The sequence below is a fragment of the Neomonachus schauinslandi genome, chromosome 9 (genome assembly GCF_002201575.2).
Source record: "Neomonachus schauinslandi chromosome 9, ASM220157v2, whole genome shotgun sequence".
NCBI lineage: Eukaryota > Metazoa > Chordata > Mammalia > Carnivora > Phocidae > Neomonachus > Neomonachus schauinslandi.
In genome coordinates, this window is record NC_058411.1 from 118,864,865 (window position 1) to 118,877,039 (window position 12,175).

At 40.0% G+C, this 12,175-nt stretch overlaps 1 protein-coding gene and 1 non-coding gene across 3 annotated transcripts in view; one reads left to right on the top strand and one right to left on the bottom strand.

The window, feature by feature from the left end:
* The window catches only part of ATP10A (ATPase phospholipid transporting 10A (putative)), a 196,963-nt gene that overhangs the window by 95,552 nt on the left and 89,236 nt on the right, over positions 1 to 12,175 (top strand). The gene's annotated exons all lie outside the window — the stretch shown is intronic.
* LOC123325936 lies at positions 5,036 to 5,157 on the bottom strand. Its single transcript, XR_006540769.1, has one exon. It is a non-coding gene; the product is annotated as a small nucleolar RNA SNORA28 (small nucleolar RNA).

Consider the following 12,175-nt stretch of genomic DNA (forward strand, 5'->3'; position numbering starts at 1 on the left):
CTGCACCCACCTCAGCTCCAGCTGTTGGGTCGAGGGGGCCCTGGTAAGTGATGAGCTCAGGGCCCCCCATGGCCTGTGCCCAGCCCAGCCATCCTGCTAAGAGGCAGTCCCAATAGGGTGTGCCCTAGGAACGCCCCTGCCTCCACAGCTGCTCCAGCTCCAGCCCACCTGCCAGAACAGCCCAGTGTGGTGAGCTCTAGGACACCCCTGGCTTGTGCCCATGCCAGCCCCCACTGTCTTGCCATGCCGGCTGCTATGTAGCACGCACTGACACTGCCCCTTGGCCTGCATCTGATCCAGCCATCTCACCGAGGCAAGGCCAGTGTGGCCTGGGACCCTCCTGCCCTGCACTTGCTCCGGCTCCAGCTGGTGTGCCAAAGCTGCCAGACACTCACAGTCTGTACAGCGGCTTTTGGTTACCAGTGTGGGGAGGAGTTGGAAGTGGGTGGAATAGGTAAAGGGGTTTAAGAGGGACAGTTATAAACAGATATGCCATGAGGATGTCATATACAGCCCTGGAAATACAGTCAATAATATTGTAATAACTTTGGTAACAGACTAGACTTAAAGTGGGGCTCATTTCAGAATGTGTAAAAATACCAAATCACTATGGTGTACACCTGAAACTAATAAGATATTGTTTGTCAATTACACTTCAATAAAAATAAGTGCAGGAGCAGAGATGGTTTTATGCCATCAGCTAAGTGTTAACATTCAGCATATAAAAGAATCATGAGCATAGGGTATTAAAAATAAACATAATTAGGGCGCCTGGGTGGCTCAGTTGGTTAAGCGACTGCCTTTGGCTCAGGTCATGATCCTGGAGTCCCAGGATCAAGTCCCACATCGGGCTCCCTGCTCAGCAGGGAGTCTGCTTCTCCCTCTGACCCTCCCCCCTCTCGTGCTCTCTCTCTTCCATTCTCTCTCTCAAATAGATAAAATCTTTAAAAATAATAATAATAATAATAAATAAACATAATTACAAAAGAGAAATACGTGGGATTTGGGGTGGCTTCACTTAGAACAAGAAAACAAAGTGATGAATTTTTTTATTCTAGGTTAGAGACTCCCATCAATCCAAATGCAAATCAAAGAAAAAGATGGACTTCCCAAGTCCCAAATTATTGTTGTATCTCACTTATAGTTCACTGTGCTTCAACAGGTGATTATTCTTTCCCTTTCTTGCTTCTTCCCAATATTGACAGTGTTTAAAAACACGAATATCATATTCTAGATCCCACTTTAGTTAATCTGCACAGCAAACAGAACTTGTATTTTTTTATTTGTGAATTTTAAAGACTTCAATTTTTTAAATCTCATTTTTTACCCAAATTGGAATCTTCATGTTAATAGCTTCTGACATCTCAGAGCTTAAAAATGGAGCCAGGAATCTAGCAAGAATTTGATCAACTGTAAGTCACTCATAGATTATTGCCTCTTTCATTTTCTTTCTAGAGGGACAAAACTAATACTCTGTTTTTAAGTTGTGAAAGAAAACATGACAATTAAACTTAGTAAACAGAAAGAAAAAAAACAAAAGTCACCAGAAATTCCACCATCTAGCGATCACTGCTCTAAATATTTGGTAGTATCTCCTTCCTGATATTTCTCATGCTCTAATATATACCTACATACATACATACATAAATGTAATGATTTCTAAATGCTGCCCTTTCTATTTAGGTGTTCTGGCATTACACATGCCATTTAAAATACTGCACCATGTCCTTGGATTTGAAAGAAACATTCATTAGAATTATCAAGAATTAATAGCATTTCCTGTTTTTGCTTTTTGAATAAATCTGGCACCATAACTATTTCTGAGTTTCAGTATTTTATCCTAGATTTATTTGCTTATAGTGTTGAACCAAGTATTGTTAATTTTAACCTCCTAAATGTGTCTAAATCTACCCACTCTTCTTCATCTCTGTAGCCACAGGCCTCCACTGGCACCTGCCTAGAATGCTCTTGTGTGAATCCCAAAGATTCACTCCTCTTGCACAATGGAGCTCCATGCAGAGCTCTTGGCCTATCTTGGTGCCTTTGTGTTGGTCACTCCATATCAGTGACCTGATGGCTTCACCTGCATGGTCTTCTGTCTGGATCACCTAATCCTAATCAGTTTCTCTTTTAACAGTGATCACTCTTGACCTCATTTCACTTTCAGATGTGTCCCTTCCTTCTATGCTCTTCCTTACTAATCCCATTAAAGGAGATGTTTTACTGGCACCTCAAACACAATCCATGTAAAATCGAACTCAATCTTTCTCCCAAAAAAACTTTCATCACAATTTTCCACATTTCAGTTAATGGCCTTCAGGTTATTCCTGCCAAAAGCCCTGACTCTCTTTCTTCTTTCTATTTCACACATGACTGTAAGCAAATCTTTTTTTCTACCTCCTGGACCAAGCCACCATTGTCTTTTGCTTGGGTTACTGTACCTACCCTCCATACTAACTACCCTCCTTGCTTCTACCCTTCCCCCACCTTCCCTTAACCCAACCAGCCTCTGCCCCTTACCCACCCAGTCTCCTCTTCAACCCTCCGATGGCTTCCTATCTCACTCAGAGTCAAAATCGATAATGGCTCACCAGCTCTATATGATCTTCCCCTATCATCTCTGACATAATCTCTTATTACTTTCCTCCTTGCTTGCTTCTCACCAGTGCACATTGGCCTTCTTGCTTTTTCCCCAGAAGCCAGCATGGTTCTGCCTCAGAGGTTTTGCTCTTGCTAGTTCTATCTTGATGCTCATTCCCCAGCTCTCTGCATGGCTGACCCCTCACCCCCTTTAGGTCTTTGCTTAAATATTGTCTTCTCCATGATTATTTCTGTGACTTCCTCATGAAAAGCAGACTTTACTTACTCCTTTTCCTTGGCCGGGCTTTGCCTTATTGGTCATTGTCTGCCTTATTTTTTCCCCATAATAATTCTTCTCAAACAACATACCACATATTGTACTTAGTTTTTTTATTGTCTGTCTTCTCCCACTCAAATATAAGCTCCATGAGAGCAAGAATTTTTTTTTTTTTTATTTATTCATTAGAGTCAAAGAGAGAGAGAGAGGCAGAGGGAGAAGCAGGCTCCCCGCCTAGCAGGGAGCCCGATGCGGGACTCAATCCCAGGACCCTGGGATCATGACCTGAGCTGAAGGCAGACGCTTAACCATCTGAGCCACCCAGGCGCCCCGAGAGCAAGAATTTTTTATCTTCTCTATGTCTTTGTTCCCAATGCCTAGAATAATGCCTGATAATTAGTAGATGCTGAATAAATATTTGTTGAATGAGAAAGGAAGGAACGAAGGAAGGGGGGAAGGAAGTGGGAAAGTGTCTTTTCCTAAGGTGAAAATAGCCTTGGAGAAGTCAGTTGACAGTGTAGTTCCTAAAGGACAGGCAGTTTATTAAGCAATTGTTTTTAGCTTCTCTGTAAGACCCATTCAAAAAATAAAAAGTTAGGGAAAATTGGTGTGCCACTAGGGGAAAAAAAAAAAAAAACTTTTGCTAGTTAATTATCAGTTGCAAACTTCATCTGCCCTTTCATTTATAATACTGCTCCACTGAGGTACAATTGACATACAATGAGCTGTGTATATTTAAAGTGGACAGTTTGATGAGTTTTAACATATATATACACTAGGGTAGCTGTTACCACAACCAAGTTAGTTAACATGTCCATCACCCCAAAAAGTTTTCAAAGACTCTCCCCCACCCTTCCCTGAGCCCCTGGGCAACCATTGATCTTTCAGTCACTGTAGATTATTTTGGATTTTCTAGAGATTTATAGTACGTACTTTTTTCATCTGGCCTTTTTCTCTTGGTACAAACACTGAGATTCATCTAAGTTGTTGTGTATTAGTAATTTGTTTCTTTTCGTTGCTAGTAATACTGCTTTATGTAGCTATATCTCAATTTTAGAATTACAAGTACATTCACCTATTGATAGGCATTTGGATTGCTTAGTTTTTGGCTGTTACAAATAAAAGTGCTGTGAAAATTCATATGTAGGTCTTTGTATGGAAATAGACTTTAATTTCTCTTAGATAAATAAAATACCCAGGAGTGGAATAGCTGGATTGTATAGTAGATGAGCTTTCTAAGAACTGCCAACTGCTTTCCACATTGGCGTCATAATTTTGCATTCCCACCAGCATGTATGAGAGTTCCCGCCTCTCCACATCCTCAACAATATTTGGTGTGGTGAGTGGTCAACCAGTATTTTTCTTTTAAGTTGTGGTAAAATATGTTTAACATAAAATTAGCTTTTTTACCATTTTAAATGTATAATTTGACAGCATGAATTTCATTCACACTATTGACCAACCATTGCCGCTATTGATTTCCAAAACTTCTCATTAACCTAAACAGAACTCTGTAACCATTAAGCTATAACCTCTTATACCCCCAGCCCCTGGCAACCTTTTTTCTACTTCCTGTCTCTATGAGTTTGCCTATTCTAGAAATTTCATATAAATGGAATAATTTGACATTTGTCCTTTTGTGTCACTTATTTCACTTACCATTATGTTTCAAGTTTCATCCATGTTGTAGCATGTATCAAAACTTTATTACTTTTATGGCCTAATAATATTCCATTGAATGGATATACCATATTTTTATCCATTCATCTCTCTTCTCTCCCTCTCTTTTTTTTTTTTCAGGCCAAACAAAAAAAAAGTAAAAGCTTAATACTCCAGTTTATATTACACCTCACTGTCTCTCATGAACATTTAAAACCCTTGCCCCCTTTTGCTTTGGAACCTTCCCTCAGAACACCATACACAAACACAATGCTACTTGTAATTCTAAAAGGATTCACAGACGAAACTCATACCCTGTCATTTCCTATGTAAAAAACTCTGGGTAAGGATGGAATGTTCCAGAATAGTAGAGGCATTAACTGTTCGGTAAGATTAAGATGAAGTGGTGATGTCTCAGAAGACCAGGTGGTTAGTAAAGGTTGGCACTCCTGACCTTCTCATCCCCCATGTACCTGAACAAGAACACATCTCAACTGCACTTTAGCCCAGAGCTGGAACACTGTTGAAGTCTATATAACAGTTGGTCTCATGGAGGAGAACACTGGAACAGGTTAGACTTTCTTGCCATGGCAAGCTCAAATTGTGTCAGACAATGTCCATCATCTGCCATAGCACTGCTTGCAATATCCATTCATCTCCTGATGGACACTTGGATTGTTTCCACTTTGGGCTATTGTGAATGATGCTACAGTGCACATTGGTGTACAAGTATCTCTTTGAGCCTCTGTTTTCTGTTCTTTTGGTTTTATACTTAGAGGTGGAATTGCTGGGTCATAAGGTTATTCTGTGTTTATTCCAGGAACCACCAAACTCTTTTCCACAGTGGCTGCACATTTTACATTCCCACCAGCAATGTATGAGTCTTGCAGTTTCTCCAGATCCTTGTCAACCTTTGTCATTTTCCTTTTTTTTTTTTTTTTTTTAAAGAAAACCATCCTGGTTAGGTGTGAAGTGGTATTTCATGGTGATTTTGGTTTCCATTTTCTTAATGACTAATGATATTAGGAATCTTTTTATATGTTATTGGCCATTTGTATATATTCTTTGGACAGATTCTTTGTTCAAGTTCTTCACTCATTTTTTTTTTTTTAAGATTTTATTTATTTATTTGACAGAGAGAGAGGGAACACAAGCAGGGGAGTGGGAGAGTGAGAAGCAGGCTTCCCGCGGAGCAGGGAGCCCGATGCGGGGCTCGATCCCAGGACCCTGAGATCACGACCCAAGCCGAAGGCAGTTGCTCAAGCGACGGAGCCACCCAGGCGCCACCTTCACTCATTTTTTAAATAGGTGATTGTCTTTTGGTTTTGACTTGTAAGAATTCTTTACCTTTATTAGACATATGATTGCAGATACTTTCTTTCATTCCCTCAGTTATCTTTTCACTTGAATCATAATGTCCTTTCATTTGCAAAAATTTTTAATTTTCATGAAGTTAATTTTAACAGTTTTTTCCTTTTGTTGTTTGTGCTTTTGTTATCACATCTAAGAATCCATTGCCTAATCCAAGGTTAGAAAGATTTACCCTCATATTTTCTTTTAAGAATTTTATGGCTGGGGCAGCTGGGTGGCTCAGTCGGTTAAGCGTCTGCCTTCGGCTCAGGTCATGATCCCAGGGTCCTGGGATCGAGCCCCACATCGGGCACCCTGCTCAGCGGGGAGCCTGCTTCTCCCTCTCCTCCCAGCTCATGCTCTCTCTCGCTATCTCTGTCTCTGTCTCTCTCTCAAATAAATAAATAAAAGAATTTTATGGCTGAGTCCTTATATTTTTGAGGTAATTTTCATTTTGAGTTAATTTTTATCCTGGTGTAAGGTAGGTGTCCAACCTTATTCTTTAGCACGGGGATATCCAGTTGTCCCAGTACATCTGTTGAAGAGACTATTTTTTCCCTATTGTGTGGTCTTCAAAAATCCTTTGACTTTATGTGTGAGTTTATTTCTGGGCTTTCTATTCTGTTGGTCTATATCTCCATCTTTATGTGAGTACTACACTGTTTTGATTACTCTAGCTTTGTGGTAAGTTTTGAAATTAGGACATAAAAGAGTCTTCCAACTTCTATTTCATGAATTTGAGGATTGTCTTCCATTTCTGCAAAAAAAAAAAGCTGTTGTGATTTTGACAGAGATTGAATTGTAGCTGTAGATCACTTTGGGTGGTTCTGATGTCCTAACAATATTAAGTCTGCCAATTCATGAACAGAGGATGTCTTTTCATTTATTTAGTTAATTTCTTTCAGCCATATTTTATAGTTTTCAGATACGAGTCTTTCACCTCCTTAAATTTATTACCAGATATTTTATCTTTCTAGATACTATTGTAAACAGAATAGCTTTATTAATTTCCTTCCAGAATGTTCATTTTTAAGTGATTGAAACAGCTGATTTTTGTGTGTTGATCTTGTATCCTGCAACTTTGTTGAATTTATAGGCTATAGTACTTTTCTTCAGGATTCCTTGAGACTTTCTATATACAGGATCATATGAAATGTCAATTTCTTAGTAGATATAGGGCTGATCAGGTTATCTGTTTTTTCTTCAGTAAGCATTGGTAGTTGTGTCTTTTAAGGAGTTTTTCCTTTTTCATCCAGTTCGTTGAATTTATTGGCAATGTTTGTTAATACTCAGTCCTAATATTGGTAATTAGAGTCTTCTCTATCTCTCTCTCTCTTTTTCCTTTATCTTTCTGGCTAGAGGTTTATCAGTTTTGTTGATGTTCTCAAAGAGAAATCTTTTGATTTCAATGACTTTCTCTATTATTTGTTTTCTGTGTCATTGATTTCCAATTTGATCTTCATCACTTTGTTTTGCTCACTTTGAATTTAGTTTACTCTTCTAATTTCTTAAGGTTAAATCTGAGGTCATTGATTTGGGACCGTTCTTCATTTCTAATGCATGAATTTAGTGCTATAAATTTCCCCCTATGTTCTGCTTTAATGGAATCATATTTGTGTTCTCATTTTTCATTCAGTACAAAACATTTTCTGATTTCCTTTTTGAATTCTTTTTGACCTGTAGGTTATTTAGAAATGTGTTATTTTGTTTCCAAATACTTGGGCATTTTCCAGAGATCTTTGTTATTGATTTCTAACTTAATTCCATAGTAGTCAGAGAACATACTTTATATGACTTAAACTAGGTTAAATTTATTCATACTTATTTTATTACCTAGAATATGGTCCCTCTTTATGAGCTCTTTTGAGAATAGTGTGAATTTTGCTTTTGTTGGGTTGAATGTTCTATAAATGTCAAGCAGGTCATTCTGGTTGATGGTATTATTCAAGTCTTCTATGTCCTTGCTAACTTTATGCCTATTTGTTCTATGAATTATTGAAAAGGGCTGTTGAAACCTCTGAGTATAATTGTGGTTTTGTCTATTTCTCTTTGCAGATCTATAAATTTTGCTTCATTTATTTTGAAGCTTCATTGTTTGGGTCATTTTGACTATTGTATCACTATGAAATGATCTTCCTCATCCCTGGCAATATTCTTTGAGCTGAGATTTACTCTGTCTTCTCCAGCTTTCTTTTGAGTAGTTTTAACATACCCACCTTTTATTTTTAACCTGTGTGACTTTGTATATGAAGTCCATTTTTTATAAGCAACATATAGTTGGGTCTTGCCTTTTTTTAAATCCTTTTTTTATTATCTCTGCCTTTTCATTGGGATGTTTAAAGGTTTTGCATTTAATGTGATTACTGATATGGTTAAGTTTAGATCTATAATCTTGATAATTGCTTTCTCATCTTTGTTCTCTTTTTCTTTTCTCTTCTTTGTCTAATTAGCTACAACTCCTTGTTTTGCTATTTTTGTAGTTACTTCAGGGTTTATAGGATATATCTTTAGTCTATCCTAAGTGATATTATTCCACTTCACATATAATAAAAGAACTTTGCAGTGGTATACTTCCATTTCTTTTCTGGTAGCCTTGCAGCCTTTGTACTATTTTACATGTGTGTTAAATACCACCACACCTTGTTATTTTTTGTATTTATACATATAGTAAAGAGATTCATATAATAAAAAAATCTTATATGCTCACCCACGTAATTAACATTTTCTGTGCTCCTTATTATTTTGTCTAGCTTTCAAAATGATGCCATTTTCCTTCTGCCCAAAGGACTTTAACATTTCCTGGTAGTGTGGTTCTGTTGGTGATGATTTCTTTTTTCAGCTTTTGTGTATACAAAAACATCTTTATTTTGCTTTTCTTTTTGAAATATACCTATATTGGGTATAGATTCTAGGTTGGCGGTATCTTGTCTTTCAGTGCTTTGAAGATGTTCCTCACTTGTCTTTTTGCTTACATTATTTCCAATGAGAAGTCTGCCATCACCCTTATTTTTGTATCTTTGTATAACACAGCTGCTCTTTTTTTTTTTTTTAAGATTTATTTATTTTAGAGAGAAAGAAAGGGGGGAGGGGCAGAGGGAGGGAATCTGAAGCAGACTCCATGCTGAGCACAGAGCCTGATGCAGGGCTCTATCCCAGGACCCCAAGATCATGACCTGAGCTGAAATCAAGAGTCAGAGACTTAACCGACTGAGCCACTCAGGTGCCCCTATAACACAGCTGCTCTTAAGATTTTTTTTTTAATTGTTGATTTTGAGCAAATTGATTATGATGTAACATTATAATTTCCCTGTCATTTTGAGCCTTGGAATTCTTGGATCTGCAGGTTTATGGTTTTCATCAAGTTTGGAAGCTTCTCAGCCATTACTATTAAAGTATTTTCAGCCATTACTATTATTGAGAACTCCAAGTACTTAAGTATTTAGATGTCTCTTGAAGTTGTCCCATAAATCACTGATGTTCTTTTCTTTTTAGATTCTTCATTCTCTTTGTATTTCAGTTTGAATGGTTTCTGTTGCTATCTTTCAAGTTCACTATCTTTTTGGGGTGCCTACGTGGTCAGTTAAATGTCCGACTCTTGATTTCAGCTCAAGTCATGATCTCATGGGTTGTGAGATTGAACCCTTCACTGGCTCCACACTTAGTGGGGAGTCTGCTTGAAGATGCTGTCCCTCTGCCCCTCCCCCCACTTGTGGGTGTGCATGCGCGCTTTTTCTTCTCTCTAAAATAAATAAAACTTAAAAAAATTCAAGTTCACTTTCTTTTCCTTTGCAATTTCTAATCTGTTTTATTTTTCATCTCCGACATTGTGGTTTTTATATCTAGAAGTTCAGTTTGGGCCTTTTTTTTTTAACTTCCCCATCCCTGCTTCTGTTTTGATCATAGGAAATCTAGTTATAATTACTGTTTTAATGTCCTTTCCTGCTAATTCTAACATCTGTGTCTCTTTTGAATCAGTTTCAACTGATTTGTTAATTTTCCTCATGATGGGTCTTATTTTCCTGCCAGATATTTGGATTTTATATTACTGGGTGCTGCCTCTTTTCATGTTTCTATAAATATTCTTATTTTTTTTAAAGATTTTATTTATTTATTTGACAGAGAGAGAGACAGTGAGAGCAGGAACACAAGCAGGGGGAGTGGGAAAGGGAGAAGCAGGCTTCCCGCCAAGCAGGGAGCCCGATGTGGGACTCAATCCCAGAACCCTGGGATCATGACCAGAGCCGAAGGCAGACACTTAACAACTGAGCCACCCAGGCGCTCCTCTATAAATATTCTTAAGCTTGAGCTTCACTTACGTAACTGAAAATAGTTTGGTTTGTTAGGTGTGATTGAAGCAGTACTCATCTAGAGCTAATTATTCTCTACTCCTGAGTCTTCTACCAATGCCCGTGGATTTTGACTTTTTCTAGTCTGCCTGCTGGGAACAGGTACTGTTGTGCGTTGTGTGTGAGCCCAGAACACAGCTCCCTCCAGCCCTTAGATTGTTCTTTCCCATCTGCTCTTTCACATGTGTGTGTCTGTTTTCTTTGCTGGATACTTGAGGGGGACCGTCCACAGGTTCCCAGGGTTCTCTGTGCATTTCTATCCTCTCTGATACTCTACACTCTAGAAAACTCTAGCTCTTGTTCTTGTACTATAGGACCCAGCTCCTCCATGGAAGAAATCAGCCAGCTGGGTTCCCATGCCCTCTGTCATGACCTGTACAGTCTTTCAAAGCAGTAATCTGGGGTGAATGTAGGGCTTGCGTCCTTTGTTTTCCCTCTCAGGTGTCACTGTTCAAAATGTTCAGTGTCTTGAATGTGTTTGTTGTATATATTTTGTCTGTTTTTTGTTACTAAATCTTTCCTGGTAGCCGTAGTCCTTAACTTTACATTTTAAAATCTCCCTTCCTGTTGAGGGTGCTTTTCCCATAAGTATTGTACTTGTCTTTCAATTCACTCGGTGATGCAAACTCAACCTCTTCTCCTGAACGAGGCACTGAGTTCTGCAAGGAGAATGCCCATGACAAGGATGGCCCTGCCTTCACAACATTTAGTCACAGGGGAATGTTAAGACAAGTGCGTGGACTGCTTTCATCTAAGCAGGAGTTAGTAAGACTCTTAGCAGTTTGATGGAAGAGAACGCAGAAGTTAAGGATAGAAGAAAATAATTTCATGTAGAAGCTGACATTTAAGAGTCTTGAAGGATGACTCTTTGGTTGACTCTATACTTTCATTAGTATAGAAAAACTTCCCATTTGAGTAGCACTTTACAATTGGCAGAGTTTCATGCTCACTATTTCTCTTAAGGAGATATATGGACATTGGAACACTTGAAAGAAACTCCCCGGGGGGGGGGGGAGATGGCAGAGGAGTAGGGGACCCTATTTCAACTGGTCCCCGGAATTGAGCTGGATATCTACCAGACCACTCTGAGCACCCATGAAACCAGCCTGAGATGCAAGAAGATCTGGATCTATACAAACAGAATATTGCATGCGGTTGGTTTTGAGGTACGAAGCGGAGAGCCGTGATACTGCAGGCGGATATCAGAGGATAAACGGCGGCGGGAGGGTGCCTGGATGTGGGGATCCTACACCACCGGTGAGTGACAGCCTCACACGCTGCGGACGGGGCACAGACTCGCAGACCGGTAGCGTCGGGAGAGAACTTTAGGGCAGCCCCCAGGGTGGAGGACCAGACCGGCGGGGTTGCGCGCACGCGAACTGCAGCCCCCACGGACAGAAACTGAGGCGGCGGTCACGCACACGCAAACTGCAGTCCTCAGGACAGAACCCCAAGCAGCAGAGTCGCGCGCGCGTGAACTGGGAGCAGCTGGCGGTTTTAGAAGCACAAAGGGCAGAGACGTGCCCCGACTTGGAGGCAGGACTGGGAGCGCTGCGGAGGGGCGCACAACCCAGGGCGCTGCAGTTTATAACAGCACAGACAGAGACGGAGACAGTGTGGCCTGGAGGGCTCACTGAAGAAGAGACTGAGGTCTCTCTGCTCTGAGGCAGAGGGTTGGAAAGGGTCTCTTCTGCTCTGATTCGCGGAAGAGATGCGGAAAGCCACCAGGGAAAGGCACCAGAGAACAAAAGCCCCAAAGACTGATTCCCACTGAGCCCATCCCCCGCCACAGGGGCGCAGGGCAACTCCGCCCAAACAGGGTTGCCTGAGTAACAGTGCGGCAAGCCCCTCCCGCAGAAAGGCTGGGAAAACAAGAGGCCAGCAACCCTAAGGTCCCAAGAAAACAGGTGCATCTTGCTTGGGTTCTGGTCAATAATTTGGACTCTATACATTCCCCCAAACA